Raw genomic sequence first — 18,332 nt, 5'->3', positions numbered from 1 at the left:
AGAGAAGAGCATGGGGAGGGGCCTTAGGGCCTTGTTTGGGATTCTAGTTGCTTCCTACCCCTCCATTCCAGCTCTATGTAATTCTGTGCTAGGGGCTGAGGGCAGTCCTGTCTATGAAGCTCCAGAATATTATCCTTGCTGGGGTGAGTCTTTCCAGGGGGTTGGCACCTTTGGGGTCACCCATCCTTCTGTAAGTAACTCCATTAACTGTGATTAAGCTCAATAAATTCATTGGCTCATCAAGCTGGGCTTGGGTGAAATCGCACTCTGGTCTGTTGACAGCACTCGTTCAGGATGTTTGCGACTCCCCGGGAAATGCTGACACCACATTTGCACATCGCACCTTGCTGCATTGCACCAATCCCCCGGCTGGCCAATTAGATGGCTTGCACTTTTTATCTTAGGTTTTGCTCCGAGAAGCATCACTGTGCATATATCTCCACCCACTCACCTGTCATTCCTTTAGTCAGAATCCCGAAGGAGGGGAGCGCATGTAGGGAGGGGAGCGCGTGTGTAAACACGAAGCCTGGAGCGCAGAACCTCAGAACTCACATGGAGGTTCAGCCATAGTCATTTCTTTTTCTGCATGGATCTGGGGCAGGATGAAGGAAATTGGACACAAAAATCTAAAACTTTAAAGGGCCAACAAGAGATTCAGTCATCAGCCAGGCCTGGCCGCACGGGTCTGTAACCAGGGAGCTGAAGGAGGAGGGTTGCATATTTAAGGCCAGCTTTGGGCAAAGGAGTGAGTTTAAGAGAAGCCTAAGTAACTTATTGAGACCTTGTCTCAGAGCAAAATGAAAAGGCTGTAGAGACTTAAGACACGGCTCAGAGGTAGAGCCCTGCCCTGCTTCTTTATTGCTGTGCTAGAACACTGACCAACTCTGGAGAAGAAAGGGCTTCTTTAGCTTCCTCATCCCAGGTCACAGTCATCAGTGGGGGACGTAAGGGCACAAACCTGGAGGAACTGAGACAGAAGACGCTGTAGAGCAGTGTTTACTGCCTTGCTCTTCAGGCTTAGAGTCAGCTTGCTTTCTTATACAGGCTTACACTATATGCCTAGGGATGGTGCCACTCACAGTGGGCTAGGCCTTCCTTCATCAGTCACGAGTCAAGAAAACATGTCGTGGCCACAGGACAATCTGACGGAGGCAACTGAGGGCCTTTTTCTCCAGGTGACTCTAATTTGTGTCACTGATCAAAGCTAACCACCATGAGTCCCCACTTACATATGCAAAGCCCTGGCCTGAATCCAAGCACCAAAAGAAAATAAAGTATAATAAAAGGAAGAAAAGGAGGGAAGGAGGGAGGGAGGGAGGGAGAGAGCAAAGAACTCAGTAATCATACAGGCAAAACACTTATGCACATAAAATAAAAATAAAATCTCAAAAAGTGTTTTGTATTTGTTTTTGTTTTTCTTAACTTTTAGGGGGTGGGAGGAGAGCCCACATCTTGCGTAACCCTGGCTGGCTTCATACTCACTATATACTCAAGAATGATCCTGAACTCCTGGTCTTTCTGTCCTCACCTCCCGAAAGGTGAAATCCCAGGCACGTGCCACTATGCCAAACTGAAAAAATCCCACAATCTGTAGCCCAGGATATGTGTCTTCCCCTGCCTGTGTTTTGGAATTACTTGCAAGAATCTTGTGAGAACGAGATAAGCAACATGACACCCCTATCGCAATGCCAGGCCCGTGGTAAGTATTCCATAATGTCAGCCCCCAACATGCTCTGCACACAGGGCGAGAGTCTGGCGTAGCGTGCTTTAATCTGTTCTGGCTTTCATGCCTTTTGCAGTACCATACTGTTTTAATTAGCATAGATTTATACATTGTCTTTTGATCTGGTGAGGCAGAACCAGCCTTCTTATTTTCCTTGGTTTTTTAAAATATATTTTTCTTGGCTCTCCCCACCCATTGATACACACAAATGAACTTTGCGCTCTGTTTGTGAAGTACCTCAAAATTTCACTGGGATTTTAACTGAAACTGTATTAATTTTGTATAGTATTTTAGAAAAGTGTGGCATCTTTACAATATGAATTTCCCATCTAAAAACCAGTTACTTTTTGTTCTATTTAAATTCTCTTTTCATCCTTTACCAAGTGCTTATGCGATATATATATTTAAATTTTCATCTTGTATACTGTTATTTTACTTGGCATTCCTAAAATATTAGTATTTTTATTACTAGGATCACATACATTTATAAGTAGATGGTACTAACATGTTCTACTTCGGTCTTCATATTGAAGCCCTTTTACTACTTTGTTTTTGAAGTTAATTATGCATTTATTCAAAATATCTGACCCATCCACCAGAAGTCCTAACCCTCAGGACAAAGTCCAAACTCTGGGACCATCATACATTCATTACCATATCTCCAATATTTTAAAATTTAAGTTAATTGTGTGTGTAGGCATGTGCGTGGATGTGTGTGTGTGCACTTGTAAGTGCAAGTGTTTATAGGCCAGAAGTCAAGGATGGACGCCTTTCCCAGTTTTCTTCCACCTTATTATTTGAGACAGGATTTTTTTTCACTATACCAGGAACTGATTGGCTAGATTGGCTGGCCATCCATCCCCGGGGATCCCCACTCCTATATGTCTCCGACACTGAGATTACAGATGTGCGCCTCTGTGCCCAGCCTTGCTGTGGGTTCTAAGGATCAAATCCAAGCGTTCACACTTGACTGACAAGCGCTTTGTATAGCGGCCTATCTCTCCAGTCCTCTGACTCCTTTCCCTACAAACAAACACATACTCAGCCTCTCTGTGCCAGACCCTGCCGAACTGCAGACACACATCAATAAACCCAGAAAGCCTGGCTCCTTCCAGGAGGGATTTGTGCCGCTTTGGATCACGTCTTTGGTTCCATTTATCAGCTTGGCCTGACAGTGCTCAATGCTCGTAGCCCTTCGCAGCCATCCTGAGGGATGCTCTTCCCTTGCTCCTGTTCCATTGGTCCTTCAAGAACGCTCCTTCTATATCCTCACAGCTCGTGCCAAGGAGAGTATCCTCTTCCCGTTCTCTCCAATCACCTATGCAGGTTGGAGTGCTCTGCCTCTCTCCTCTTAGAGTGCAGGGATTTGTTTATTGGTCAATGAGCTCCTTTTTGTTCGGAGCTAGAAGCCTGAAGCTAGAATACCCTGATGCGGGGTAAAAATGAAAGATAAACCAAAACACAAAACCAGTCCCTGCAGGCTTTGTCCTCAGAACCTGCCATGTCTGCCAACGACCCTGACTGTTCCCTGCCATCTAGCAGTGACTGTGGGAAGGAGATGATGAAGCACCCGCTAAGGCCTCCACAGAGTGAGCCCCGCCTACAAATGCCGGACTCCTGAGTAATGTCAGGCAGATGCCAGACTTGCTCAGCTTGGTGATGCGTGGGGAGTTTCTTAAAGGGGAGAAGGCCTTGGTAGACTCCTACAGTCAGCCGTCCAGTTATGGAGTCATAGCCATGCATTGCTGGTGACCATGCTGCAGAATGCAAGTGGGCCCTAGGCCTGGAAAGTAGAGAACCATCTACAAGCTGCAGGCCTCTTAGAGAGCAGGCTCTAAAGTATGTAGGGTGCGTGTGTGTGTCTCAGTGTGTGCATGTGTATGTGTAGATGTAGAAGAAATCACTGACGGTTAGAATAACACCAAGAACATAGTAGGCATTCGATGACGGATGAATGAAAAGAATGAGTGTTTTGACAATGAATGAATGAATGAATGAATGAATGAATGAATTGATCTTATATGTGCATGCCTGTGCCCATATTTGTAGATGTCATCCCATAACACTAATCTCAGCAATTTGTCTTAGTTTTTAAAATTTATTTATCTCATCTGCATGTGCTTGAGTATATGTATGTAAACCGACAATCCACTTACCATCTCTATGCGTGCATTCTGTGCCTCAGAACTAAGGTATTATGAACTGATACCAGCCTTCCACTCTTTCCAACCCTATTTGTTCTCATTCATTCCGCTTATTTTGATAAACACTAAATAATACAAATATGAAGGAGTGCTATCTTCAATAGCCGTCCATGGAGTTTCTCATGCAAAATGTCACTCTGCATTCCAGAATGAGTTGTTTTTCTAGTTCAGGTTTCTTGGTTATGGTGTTGGTCCACACTGTAACTGAATTACGGGTTGGTACCCAAACTCCACCTCTCTCATCTCCTAGGGCTCCTGGAAAGGGTCTAGGAAGGAAACCAAGCTCTAGAACCAGATGCTTTAGGTCCAAGCATTCTCATCCTGTTTGTTGGACTCTTCTGTCATCAACAGTGTTCAGAAGCATCGATTTTGTCATCAGACACCAAGTCTCCACTAATCCTCACCAATACACGGACACAGCATTCACATGATCCCACAAGATCCTTATTGTTTAGAGAGTCTCCAAATGACAGGCGATTTTAGTTTCAATCACCTCTCTACTTGTAACTATCTTTTATAGTGAAAACATCAGGGCCAAAGGTCAAGTCACTACCGTAAATGACAAGTGGCCCAGGGTTCACAAGCTCCTGGAACCACTTCTCCTTGACATTCCTGGAACAGTCTTTGAGAGTAAACTCTTATTGAGCGGGAACACACAGCAAATGTCATTGTGAATGCTGAGACGGACCGGCTTTCCCTCTCGTGCTAACTCACAGAACTTTATTATGTGGGCTTTGTGAGGTCCCGTTTCCACACTGAATGAATGGCAAAGTGAGTAATTTTCAGGAACAGGAATTATTTGTATATGAGATAATTAAATTCCAGAGTTTGGCCATGGATTTTGAACATGTTTTGATTTTACCCGTGAGCCCAACTTTTTCCCCCCTCACTCGAATAATGCGTTTTTCATTCTTCCTTCGGTTTCAACTCGAAGGGTGTGGAAATCATTTTTAAATAGTTTGTTTTACAGGTGAAAATGTAAACAGAGACACGGCAAACACCAGAACCCAGTAAGCGAAAGGAAAACAGCATTAAACGGGGACCACACATCAGCACCAAGGCCAAGGGTAAGGTCACACTCCTGGAGCTGGGAAAACACCCATGCCTGCCAAGGATTTCGAACTTGTGAGAACTCCAGCAGAGGTTTATTGAAAAGTTAGACCAAGGGCCTGTAGAGATAGTTTAATGGCTAAGGGGCTTGCCCAAAAAGCCTGAGTGAGGACTTGAGCTCAGACTTCCCAGGGGCCCACATTAATGCTAGGTGGGAGTGACAGCCGGCCTGCAACTCCTGCAAAGGAAGGTTGACACGGGGGATTCCCAGAGAAAGCTGGTCAGCAAGGCTAGCCACACTGGCAAGCTCTGGTTGGACTGAGAGAGCCTGCCTCGGTGAGTAAGTGGGAGGGTGATAGATGCAAAAGCACAAGTACACACATACACACACACAAATATACACACACAAACACACAGAAACACTCACACACACACTCACACAAACACATACACAAGCATATACATGTACACACTCACCCAAACACAAACACTCACACACATACATTCACACACAAACACACACTCACCCAAACACGCACATTCACACTCACACACACACACACTCACACACATACATATACACTCTCACACACACAAACATGCACACACACACACACTAGAAAGGGGGCAGGGGAAGAAAACTTAGACCAAGAAGTGTTTCCATGCCCTAGGTGAACTTTCCATGATTTTAACACAAATTTACTTTGAAGAAAGTAGCTGAGGTAACTTAGGAGTTAATTGCATTACACACATCTTTATGGGAAAAACTTAGCTTTAAAACTAAAAAAGTAAAGCAGCTAAAGAGTGACAGTGTCTTCAGTAAGGAGCCTAACGCTGCGGAACGAAGGCAAACATCAAGGCACACAAAAGGATAAAAGCCGTGTCCTGGAGTTAGAGGCATGCACCACCACAACGGCTTATGTGGCCCTGGGATTCAAGCCCAGGGCTTTGCGCCCACTTCTGTGGTCTCCTTCTGTCGTCCACATCTTTCCTACCCTTTCACATCCTCCGAGCCTCCTCCTTTGTTGTTGGTGATGCCTGCAGTGCACCTGGATATCTCCCTCTGCCTTGGCACAAGGCGAACCACACTCAACACCACTGACAGACTCCAGAGCTCATGGAAAGGGGCAGACTGCTCAGTCTGGAAGCCCGCTCCCAGGCCTGGCCTTTTTAGAACAGGCTCCTGCTGGGCTTATGAGTCCAGGCAGAAATCACAGGCCACCTACAAAGCCTATGGCCACCTTTTTTCTCATTGTCTCTGCCTTCCAAAGGAAGACGACCTTCTGTGTCACCCAGCACTGTCTTTATAGAGTGACTCACTGGCCTTTGGGACCTGTACATTGCTGTTTCAGTCAGACCTGCTCCTCCAACTGCTTCTGCTGCCTTTTTCTGAGGCATCCGGTACTCAGTCTGCTCTCTACCTCACCCTTCTTTCCGGCACCAGCGACGGCATTTGGGGATGCTACTCCGGAATTTAGGCCACTCATATTGACCTCATGAGTCATGACCCCTCTGGACCCACAGCTAGCCAGGGTAAAGAGGACAAGCTGCCTCAGGCCTACCACTGAGCTACATTCTTACCTAAAAAGCTACACTGCCAGGGGCTTCTGTGTTGAGAAGCTGAGGAATCCAATATTCTCAGCTGTCATCTTTTTGACTCTCTTCTTTGGCTCCCACACTTCCACCATTACCAACCCAGGCATACAGGACTGAGAGTCACGACTCTAACTCAAGTTCTTTACTGACTTCTCCACAGTAACCGAGCCGTTCTGTCCTACTTGGCTGCTGCTGGTTTCTTTTCTTTTCTTTTCTTTTCAACAGGGTCTCATATGTCCCAGGCTACTCTTAAATTTGCTATGTATCCAAGGATAACCACAAGCTTCTGATCCTGTCTCTATTTCCCAAATATTGGGGATTATAGGTATACATAACTACACTCAATTTATGCAGTGCTGGGGATCAAACCCACAACTTACCACATGCTAGGCAAGAGCTCTACCAACTGAGCTACATCTCCAGCCCCTCTCGTTGGATTTTAATGCCACTCAAACCAAGGCCAAACTTGTATTTTAAACACCAGATAGTGGGTGGCCAAACATTTCCCAGGGAGCCAGACCTTCACTGAAGGCTGCTCCACTCTATTGCCCATGACTTCATCTTCATTCCCTTGCCTTATTGCACTGCTCAGATGCCCAGCCTACTCCACGGAGCGACTGATGTCTTTGCTCTGCACCTGGGGTTGCCTGCGTGGTCCTTCCACCTCTCCCTAGGGTCCCTTCTGTTTTCAAAGGGAGAAGAAGAGCTTTCCATTGATGGCATGTCCTACTTTGACCTTCTTGTGAATTACTAAACACGTGCAAGTCCCCACTTTCTATGATGAAAACTCACACAACTTGGATTTTCCCCTTGCAAGAGGCAGATATTTCTTGGGTCTTGACAACTGACATTTGTCAGATTTAGAAAATAGAACTATAGAAGGTTCACTAGTGCTTGAATTCCAGGAAACAGTAGCTTTTCTAATCTGTAAGTTGGCTGCACCTAGACATCCTATATTTTATCCACTAGACGGGCTCTAGGCAAATGTGACTGGAGTCCATATGCATGAACCATGCTTCCTCGGTACTGGACACGGACTTCATCTGTCCAGTGGACATGATGGCAATGCTCGGAGTCCTAGCACTTGGAAGGTGAATGTAGGTGGACCAGGAGTTGGGGCCAGCATCATCTACACAGCAAGTTACATAGATAAATACATACCATCTACATACATCATCTTTCCATAGGTTTTGAGTGACTAACAGATGCCCGCGCACCATTGCCTTGCCTGATAGTATTATAGACTAAGGAAGACAAATTAGGACTTTTCTTGGGAAAGACGTGTTATAAAGAGGAGTGAGTTCTGCCGAGCCAAGGTATCACAAGAAAAGAACTTAACTTTCCCACATGTCTACTTAATTATCATTCCTAGAATCACACCAGGTAACTGTTCTGGTTTATTTAAAGTTTCATATCCACCATGCTGACGGCGAAGGCTATTCTTGGTAACAACATGACCAGATCCAGAGTTAACTAAAACCCAAGTGGTTGGGTACACCTCTGGGGGATTTTTCTTAATTAAATCATTTATTTGAAGTGGAAAGATCCACTTTCAATCTAGGTCTTTGGAGGTGGGAAGATCCACCTTTCGTCGGGTCCACACCTCCTGGTGGCTGGCGATGCAAAGAACGTAGAAGAAGGAAGTGCTTGCTCATTGCCTGTTTGCTCTCACCTGTAATTCTCCGCTCCTTCAGGAGCATTAGAGCTACTCCCTCAGGATTCCAGCAGACACGGAAAACTGGCCGAGACATCCAGCCTGTTGTAGTTAAAAACTCATGGATTCTTGGACCTTCTGTCTGTAGACAGTCATTGTTGGACTAGCTGGACCACAGCCTGTGAGTCATTCTAATAAATAATATACAAGGAATATATATAGGTAATATATATTCATAGTGTGTGTGTGAGAGTGTGTGTATGTGTAGTGTTTGTGAGTGTATGTGTAGTATGTGTGTGTATGTGTGTGTGTGTGAGTGTGTATGTGTGTGTGTGTGAGTGTGTGTGTGTGTGTGTGTGTGTATGTGTGTGTGAGTATGTGTGTGTGTGTGGTGCTTGGGGGTCTTGTCAAGAAGGAGGGATCCAGTGGAAAAGGAAGAGAGTTGAGCAGGGCGAATAGGAAGAACATATATATAAATCATATATGCTGTGTGTTCTGTTCCTCTGGAGAACCCTGACTGATACACTGACGAAACTGTCTCTCACATAGAAAAGATTCAGACCATTCTTGCATGATGTCAGAGTTGAGGAAATGTTCTAGCCATCCCCATCCACCTAACAGAACAATCCTGGCCTAGCAGCATCAAAAACATGTGGCCACCCAAAAGGGGTGAGAGAACAGCAGGAAAGACATCGGCTTACAGACATGGTCAAAAGCGGTACTCTGGGGTCCATTGCTCTAATGTGGATTGCACTGCATTAAAATGAAGCAGGGATCTCATTCTTTTAAAACACACATATTGTTCTTGAGACCGGAGAGATGACTCCACAGTTAACAGCATTTGCTGCTCTCCCAGAGGACCCAGCAGCTCACAATATAACTCCAGTTCCAGGGGGTTTGATACTTTCCTCTGGGCTCTCTGAGCACCTATGCAAATGTGGCACACAATAATTCATGAAGGCACACATACACTCATAAAATACAATCAATAAATCCCTTTTTAATTGATTGACAGTGTCATGTATATATAGGAGATTTCAGTCATGTTCTTCCTATCCGCGCTTCTCAACTCCCTTCCTTTTCCACTGGAACCCTTCTTCTCAATAAGCCCCTCGATGCACCACACACACACACACACACACACACATTACACATACATGCATACTCTCACACACTATACACAGACACTACACATACACACACTCACACACACAGTCACATACACTACACACACACTATATATACACACTCAAACACTACACACATAAGCACACACACACTACCCATACACATACACTGCATATACATTCTCAAACACTACACACACATACACACTACACACCACGCATGCCTACATTCAGGTCTTCTTTTGTGTGTGGCCCCCTGAATCTGAGATTCTTCCCTGAGCATGGCAGAGAGGACATTTACTGGAGCAAGAACGACCTACCAATGTCTACAGCACTGATGAAAACGCCACCAACAGCAACTCAAGTAGGTAGTCCCCCAAGGAAGGGCAGGCCCTACAGTCACCTCCCCAACTCGTGGACTTTTCTTAAGAATGACATGTTATAAAGAGGAGTGAGTTCTGATGAATCAAGTTATCACAAGAAAAAAAACGTAACTTTCCAACATTTCTCCTTAATTATTATTCCTAGAATCACACTATGTAAGTGTTCCACCTTCTGAAGTGACAGGTAAGAGCTCCAAAGTGGAGAGGGAGACAAACCGGCAACCATGAGGATACGTTTGCTTCAGAACCCACAGCTACTCAGAAGGGGAGTGGGGGAGTCATTCACCTCTTTCATCTTCCCTCTATAGGACCTCCCATCCCCCTCAGGCCTTGTTTCCTTCTCTCCTGTTTGGTAAATTTGAACTGATCTAACCACTTGTTCTCTTTTAAAGTTGCCAAACCCAAGCAGGGTCCGGGCTCTCGCTCTTCTCCTGGACCCAGTGATAGCTGTCATGTACCAGAGTGCAGACTTACAGGAAACATTAAGGGACCAGAGCCACTGCCTTCATGCCTCTTAGGAATTCCCAGGTTTAGCCTTGTAGCACACCACACCCATCTGCGCTCTATGAGCTACCATACAGTTCGTGGTCTGGGCAATGAGCTGCAGATTGAAACACACAAAGACTCACAGACAGAGACATGGGTCATCCTTGATGCCAGAATCCTTGAAACAGGCATGCCCCCAAGAATGCCCCCTTTATTGTGTCCAGGGGCAACTTATATAGAGATCCTTAGCTGATAGCCATGCCCCAGCCAAACCCACCAGAAACCACTCTCCAGCCATCAGGACCCCTTGAGGGTCTCGTGCTCAAAGCAGCTGCAGGCTGTCTCAGGGCAGACAAAAACAAGAAATTCAGAATCTGGGGGCTCACTGCTCCCAACAAGCCTAACAGATTTTTCTCCCTCAACTGATTCAAAATGAGTATGAGGCTGGGTGTGGTGGTGCACACTTTTGATCCCAGCTCTCCAGAAGTAGAGGCAGATGGATCACTGTGAGCTCCAGGTCAGCCTGGTCCACATAGTGAGTCCAGGCTGGCTAGGACTGCAGAGTGAAACCCCATCTTAAAAAAAAAATGTGAGATTAAAGTTCTCATCCCTACCAAAGCCCAAATGTTAGGACAGCCTCATAGGTGATATAAATAGGTGCAGAACTGGCAGAGCCATGCCCAGTGCCAAGCATACCTTGATGTGAGTGCTTGATCTGGTGACGGCATTAGGAAAGGTGCTCTGAAGGGTAGTAAATGAATGACTGGACTAGTTAGATTGGCCAGCTATATATCTTATGTGTAAGAATCATATTTATTAGTAGTAGACATTTTAGGCTTGCAGAAAAAATGAACAAAGAGTACCAAATTTTTTACACCCCTCCCCAGATATTACTCATATCTTGTTACAATCAATACAATCAGCCAATATCAATACACTGCTAACTGAAATCCACAGCTTATATCAGAATTCACTCTGCTCTACATTCTGTGGGTCTTGGAATTCTTTTTGTTTTCTTTTGTTTTGTTTTGGTTTTGGGTTTAGTTTTTTGGGACAGGGTTTCTCTCTGTAGCCCTGGTTATCCTGGAACTCACTCTGTAGACCAGGCTGACCTCAAACTCAAAGATCCACCTGTTTCTGCCTCTCAAGTGTTGGAATTAAAGTTATGTGCCACCACCACCTGACTTTTAAATTCTTAATATGTAAAAATATGTAACATTACAGAATCATAAGATAGCTTTACTGTCCTAAAAATCCTCTGTGTTGTACCTATTCATCCCTGCTGTCCCCTGTCCAGACCCCTGGCCACCTGCAGTGGACTTTCTCCCCGGTGTGCCTTTGCAGCATCCCCTGCCATTGCTTGCCTTTTCAACTGGACTTGGTAAGAAGATTCTGAAATTGGACTCGATTTTCTTAGATGTTCATTTGGTTTTTAAACAGGTAACTGGTGAGAGCTCTTTTTCTTTGTGGTTTATTTGCTTTTATTCTTAAATAAGCAAACTTTGTATCACTCGTATCAAGCAAAATAGTAAGACATATTCTTTTCCCACCTTAATCAGACAGCTATGAGCCATATCCGTCAGATAGATTTCATTGTAATTGCAAAATGACCAGCCAAGTCCCGTCTAAAAATACTCGTTCTCGCCACCTGTTGATGCCCACACTTTAGGATGCGCTGACTTAGATAATTCCCTAGCCCCTGCTTTTGCCCCCATGCCTTTGATCCACAGTGCCGCGGCCCAGGGAAAGAGAACACCAAAGGAGAGAGGCGGGCTGCCTTTGAGTATTTGAAGAGCATCCAAGTGGAAGGAGGAGGGGAACATTCAATAAATGCCTACCATGTGCCAAGCGCCATGATGGATGGCTAAAATACATTATTTGGTCTACACACCACAACAGACCAGGCAGTAGAGTTCTGGCCTTCATCTTAAAGATTGAGTAAAGGTTCTAAATTGCCTGGCGACTTAAGTGGAGTCAAATCCAATATCTCTGTTCACTTGTCTAAACTGTGCATCCCATCAGAGAAAGATTTATTCTCGTGGCTTTAGAAAGCAGACCTAAGATGAACTGTTACATTAAGTGTATTTCAGTTCAACAGAACTGTCCTTGGAAGCAGGCTGCTTGGGCAGCAGGACGCTTCCTTTCCCCTGAGGGTGCAGAGACTGCGGCTGGAGACCACCTAGAACCTCTGCATCCAACATTCCATGGCTCCGGTCTCCGTGGCTCCTTTTGCTAATACCCTCTTCCCCAAGAAGAAGCCGCTGACTTGTTTGAATGTCAGCGGGGTATTAAATACTACTTTGGGATGCCCCCAGTCTTTCTGCAGCTTTTAAGATGGGGGTTCACATGAAAGGCAGACAGGAGGCATCAAAACAATGATTTCCAGATGGCCGTGACTAGTCAAATTATTTGAAAAAACATGTCACTGGACCACTGGCAAGCTTCTGGAGACCAGAAAAATTCATTCCATAAGTCTATCCTCACCACCTTGGATAGGGATAAGACAGCCTCTCAGCTAAGAGGTATGTTGACATGTGATTTGAGTATCAGCAGAAGACTCTAAAATTATTCTTCTATTTTTGTCATAGATATTACCACTGACTTCAGGATAGCACATGAGTAATGCTTTACCAAATCCTTCAGCATCTTTATTTACTTTCCTCTTAAGCAAAGGACTTTGGCCAGAGAAGTCCCGGTAATACAGCAAGGGGAATGCACAAAGATAGATAAGACTCTTGTATTATTTCTGTTTCGTTGGGTGATCAAGTGCACCCTTTCAAAGCATACTCGCCCTTTCAGAAAATGCAACCTAGTTCTTGAAAGCCTACCTTTTAAAAGTATGTTCGAATGTATACAGATATTTTTGCGTGCATGTTTGCCTGTGTATCACATGCAAAGGCCAGAAGAACATGTCAGGTCCCCTGGAGCTGGAGTTACAGATAGTTGGGAGCCACCATGGGAGTGTTGGGAATCAAACCGGGCCCTTTGGAAGAGCAGCAAGTACACATAACTGTGGAGCCATCTCTTCCATCCCTAACGCTGATGTTTTATGGGAGTTGTTTACATACATTCATTAGCATTCAAGCAGGCACCCGGGACAGGCACATGCCCTGGGGGTAATTCTGTAAACCAGCACTCATTTGGAGTAAGCCTTCATTAACAATTACATAAATTACATAATTCATTAATAATTGCATAAATAAACAATACAGAGAGACCTGGAAGGCCACAATTTCACTCTCTGCTGCTCTGAAAAGCAAGGCACTTGAGATCCTCCCACCATCTCACTAAGGGCTCTGATGAATGCAGCAGAAATGGGCTCAGAATTCTCTGGAAAAGCATACTCAGCTTTTCCTCTGCTTCTCTTGGCTCTGAGGCGAAGCGGGAGCTTTCAGAAGGCATCTTTCTAGAGAGTCCAGGATATGGCCTTTCTTCTCTTCTCAGAGTCTCTGGGCATCCCCCATTACATCTCTGCTTTAGAGATGCGAACTATTGGCCTCCAACACCACGCTGGAGGAAACTTGGAAAAACAGACATAATGTCATCCATCAAATATCTGTCACACAACAACAAAACTATGATCAAATTAACAGTTTTCAAGTACAGATTAATATCATTCTAGAACACTATGCAATTTCAGGTTCAGAACATAGAGATGCCCCAAGCTCCAGGGTGATCAGTCAGACTCCATTTGAATAAATGTGAATTCATTTTTCTTTAACTCAAAGTAACCACCACAAACTCCTCCCCAACATACACACACATGCACACACGCACATGCATGTACACACACACACATACCCCTTGTTTCTTTTTGTTTGTTTTTTAATAAAAATAAAGTCGTTCACTTGGCCTGCCAAAAACAACACCACCCAAACATGGGCACGCTTGGATTAAGGACCCATTCCCCTCTGAATTCCTCCTTAGACTCGCATGACAATCAGAATGCTCAAGTTCCACATGTAATAGTCTTAAAGGATTTATACATACTAAGTGCTATGTACTTCCAGTACCACCGAAGTGGGAAGCAGGCAGAACTCTCGGTGACTTTATTTTTGGCCCTCGCCCCATCAGTTGAAGAGCATAAGAATAGATGTTCAGAGGCTTTCTAAGAATGTTCATGTGCACCAAGGCCGGGCTGGACTGGCTTCTGAAAGCAAACCTAAATTCCATTCCGGGAATTGAATAGTCCCACATAGTCTTCAGCAGCTAAATAAAAAAAAATCCCAGTGACGAATAATGAAGGCTAGAAGGCACACATGTCTTTGCAGTGTTTATACTTAGTAAACATTTTCCACTCTGAGATGAGTTTCCTGCCAAGAATATCACATTCCAATACATTTTGCCATATGATGTTTGATGCTTGTTTGATTGTTCCCCCAATTATCGTGGCCATAGAATGTGGAGTTTATGATGGAAACATGAGGAATGAGTTCAATATTTTGTCTTCAGTCTGTCTCCAGATTAAGGATATTTATTGAAGGCCTACTGTCTGTAGTAAATTCAGTCAGACTAACAGAAAACAGACCATAACCTTATGGCATGGGATGGAGGTTTTTTGTTGAATGGGGAAGAGACACAGGCAGAGAGGAGAGCAGCATTAGACATCAGCAGCTAGTGCCTCCCAAAGTCTGGTCACCTAGACAACAGAAAGAGGCTGGAGGCTCTTGTACAGGGAAACTAGTGATGCTTCTATGAAGAAGCCTGCAGCAAAACTCACAACAATTTAGAGGAGGAAGAGAAGGTTGTCAGGAGAGGGTGGGGCTTTTCCATCTGCAACTAATGGACAATTAGATGGGATAATAAAGGAGATAGAGATGAGCCATGGAAATCCAAGCAGAAGGACATAGGTCTTGCCTTGGGCTTGAGTCTTCATTTCCATGAAGCTATTTTCCTCAGCATCTAAGTTCCTAAGTAATTCCTAAGGCTAAATGAGAGCGTGGATGACATAAAGCAATCACTGAGCAGATGGCTTGCAGTATCAGAGAAGCTGAAGACTCCCTGGGATGCAGGTCACTGGGATGCAGGTCACCCCGATGTACCAACTGCATCTTACAGAATTTCTCATTGCAAACAGAGAAACATACAAAAGAAAGAAGATTGAGAGGAAGGCTATTAATTGACTTGCACAATCACCAGGAAAGTTGAAGAACCACATTGGGAAGACAGACAGGGGCTGCTAGGAGCTTAAGCAGCCTTTGACCACAATCCAAAGCATACTCTGAGTGAGATCTACTATTGGGCACAGCGGGCCAGGCCTTGTGTTATGTCCGTTTCTGACTACAGACACGGATGCTGTCCCTGAAAAATAATGCCCAGGGCCACTGCTCACCTGCCATTAGAATGTGGTCCACACGTCTTTCTCCATAGCACTTGACTCTATGTCTGGGGTAGGGTGTCCAAGCCCGGATTGAGATCAGCATCTCCAACTGAGTTGTAAACGAATACCCGGCGCTTTCAGTTTTCCAAGTGAAAAGCTCTCTGGGTAGCTTATGCTATCACAAGATGCCCAAATCTGAGTAGTTTATAAGTAACAGAAATCTCATAGTTCTGAAGGGTGACGTTCAGTATCAGAGCTCTGGTACTTTGTGGGTGGCAAAGGCCATGTTTTCTGTTTTAGCTTTGTTTTTCGAGATGGGTTATTATGTAGCCCAGGCTTGCTTTGAACTTGATGTATAGTAAAGATTGGCCATGGGTTGCGGGATATTTGATCACACTGTGTTAAGATGTCTCTGTTTTACCTTCCTTGCCTAAGGCATCTTCTGATTGGCTCAATAAAGAGATGAATGGCCAATAGCTAGGCAGGAGAGAAGAGGCAGGACTTCTGAGGAGAGAGAGAGGAACTCAGGAGAAGAATCTGAGAGGTAGAGGACTCACCAGCTAGATGTGGAGGAAGTCGGACAAAAGGTACTGAGGGGAAGTCGCAAGTCATATGGCAGAATTAATATAAATATGGAGATTGATATAAATATGTCATTTACATTTTAAGAACTAGTTGGGAACAAGCCTAAGGTAAGGCCAAGCTTATAATTAATAAGTCTCCATTCAGGAGCTGGCAGTCCAAAGAAAGTTTGACCACAGCCATGAACTCCTGATTCTCCTGCCTCCATGTCTCAAGCGCTGGGATTACAGCCATGTAACAGCAAGCGTGGTAAGGCTTCTCGCTATACCCTTACATGGCAGACAGGACAAAAGAAGCCAAAGTATTACCTCGGCCTCCCACAGCAGCCCTAATCTTAATAATTTAACTACTCTCCACCTTTTTAGCGCAATGGCATTGACAGGCCACAGGGATTCACAAATTCATGTTTAGCTCATAGCAGAGACCAATGCTGTATCCTACCAGACTGATGAATGGGGAATTTTCCCAGTTTGGAAATGGATTCAAAGATCAGTCAGAAACATGACAAAACCCTAATCATATTAGTGACTGGTAAGGGAGGCCATGTGTTGAGAAAATGGGGAAATGGCTATTCAAATGCTGGACACCATGATGGACACCTGAAAGACAGCCTGGAGAAGCTGAGGCATCATCACCATCATCACCACCACCACCATCACTCTCATGGAATCAAGTCACAAAATCCAAAGTGTAAAATGGTTTTGGTTTTGCTTAGAATTTGAAATGAAGTCTTTTTTTAAAAAATAAAAAATCTAATTTCATCTTGGACAGAACTGAGGACACTTTCTAGGAGAACATTAACTTCAAAGCCTTTTAAGCATCTCTATCATAAGTGTGAGTTAAACCTCTCCCTACAGACCCACCACCCGCCCTTTGCCCAGGTTTGCCCTCCTGATGGAAAGACAGGGGGTGGGGTGGTTTATTCCTTTCCTCTGGAAGTGGGACTCTGGGCCAAGCAGAAAAACTGGGGATTTAGGATGATTCAATCACTATTCTTATGGACAATTCATTTGAACCAGTTTTATTATGCAGTGGGCACTACTATCATCTTCATTTGAAAGCCAGAGGGAGGGACTGAGAGCTTAAATAATTCAACTGAAGGCAGGCAAAAGGCAGGCTCAAACTTAAGTAATGAGGTTTTCCTTTAAAAGACTGATCTTTAAAAAACTTCACTGTCATGCTGTATTCAGAAACGGACAAATATCACCTTGCTTAACTAGGCAGCTCTCCCACGGAGAGGTATTTGGCTTCCATTGTTGGTTCCTTTTAGAATGCATGACACATAGCAATATTCTGTCCCACTCAGCATCCTCTGAAAGCCCTCAGCGTGAGTCATTGCAGCGGCAAAGAGAAAACTGTTACAAACAGAAGCATGGATGGTGGCTCAGCAAAATGGAGGAGACACCATGAGGCGCCTGGTGCTGGGCTGGGCAAGGTAATCTGTGGAAGGACAGCACGGTGAGAAGTTTGCACCTGAGAGAAAGTCCGCCTGAAAGTCAAGCCAGGTGCTGGAAATGTGGGGGATGGTAGAAGCTGGGAGAGAAGTAATGGTATCCAAGATCGGAGGTTTGCAGGTAGAAACAGAAAGCAATGTGAGGGAGCTAAGATCAGCTGCAGGGGAAGATGCTGGGGAGCCTCATATTCTCAGTAGATGGCGAAGGAGATTGTCCACTCATTTGGTGGCAAACCCAGTCACATACAACAGTCCCAGGGCTAAGCACTTTCCAGAGACATGACCTCACTAGGTTCCCAGAAACCTTAAAGATTCAGTTCTACATATTGGCACTGTAATCCTCCAGATGTGGTTGGGAAACTGGGCCCAGGTCCTGCAGCTGCCTAGTGTCAAGCATGGTCTGATACAGACACCCTTGCTCTCACACAGTTAACCCTCCTGGCTCTCAACAGGTGGGGCTGAGGGCAGGGGAACAGGAGGCCCCTGGAGACCAGCCAAGCGGGAATGGAGACAAAGCCTGTCACGTGAGAGCTGAGTCCAGGCGAGTGGAAGCTCATGGGGCTCTGCGTCTTTGTGGGTGTATGTTGTTCTTGGCTCCTCTCAGGACAGACGGGCAGAAAGGGAAAATCTCAACAGTGACCCGGCTGGAGCTGAAGAGTGTCTCAGGTGTAGGATGAGATTATCTTTCCACATTTAACAGGTCCTATGTCAATACCATAAACGTTTGTAAGAGGGAGTTCACACGCCAGACATG

This window comes from Microtus ochrogaster, linkage group LG5, assembly GCF_000317375.1.
Source record: "Microtus ochrogaster isolate Prairie Vole_2 linkage group LG5, MicOch1.0, whole genome shotgun sequence".
Classification (NCBI taxonomy): domain Eukaryota; kingdom Metazoa; phylum Chordata; class Mammalia; order Rodentia; family Cricetidae; genus Microtus; species Microtus ochrogaster.
The sequence above is the reverse complement of the archived record's forward strand: the minus strand, read 5'-3'. Positions refer to the sequence as shown.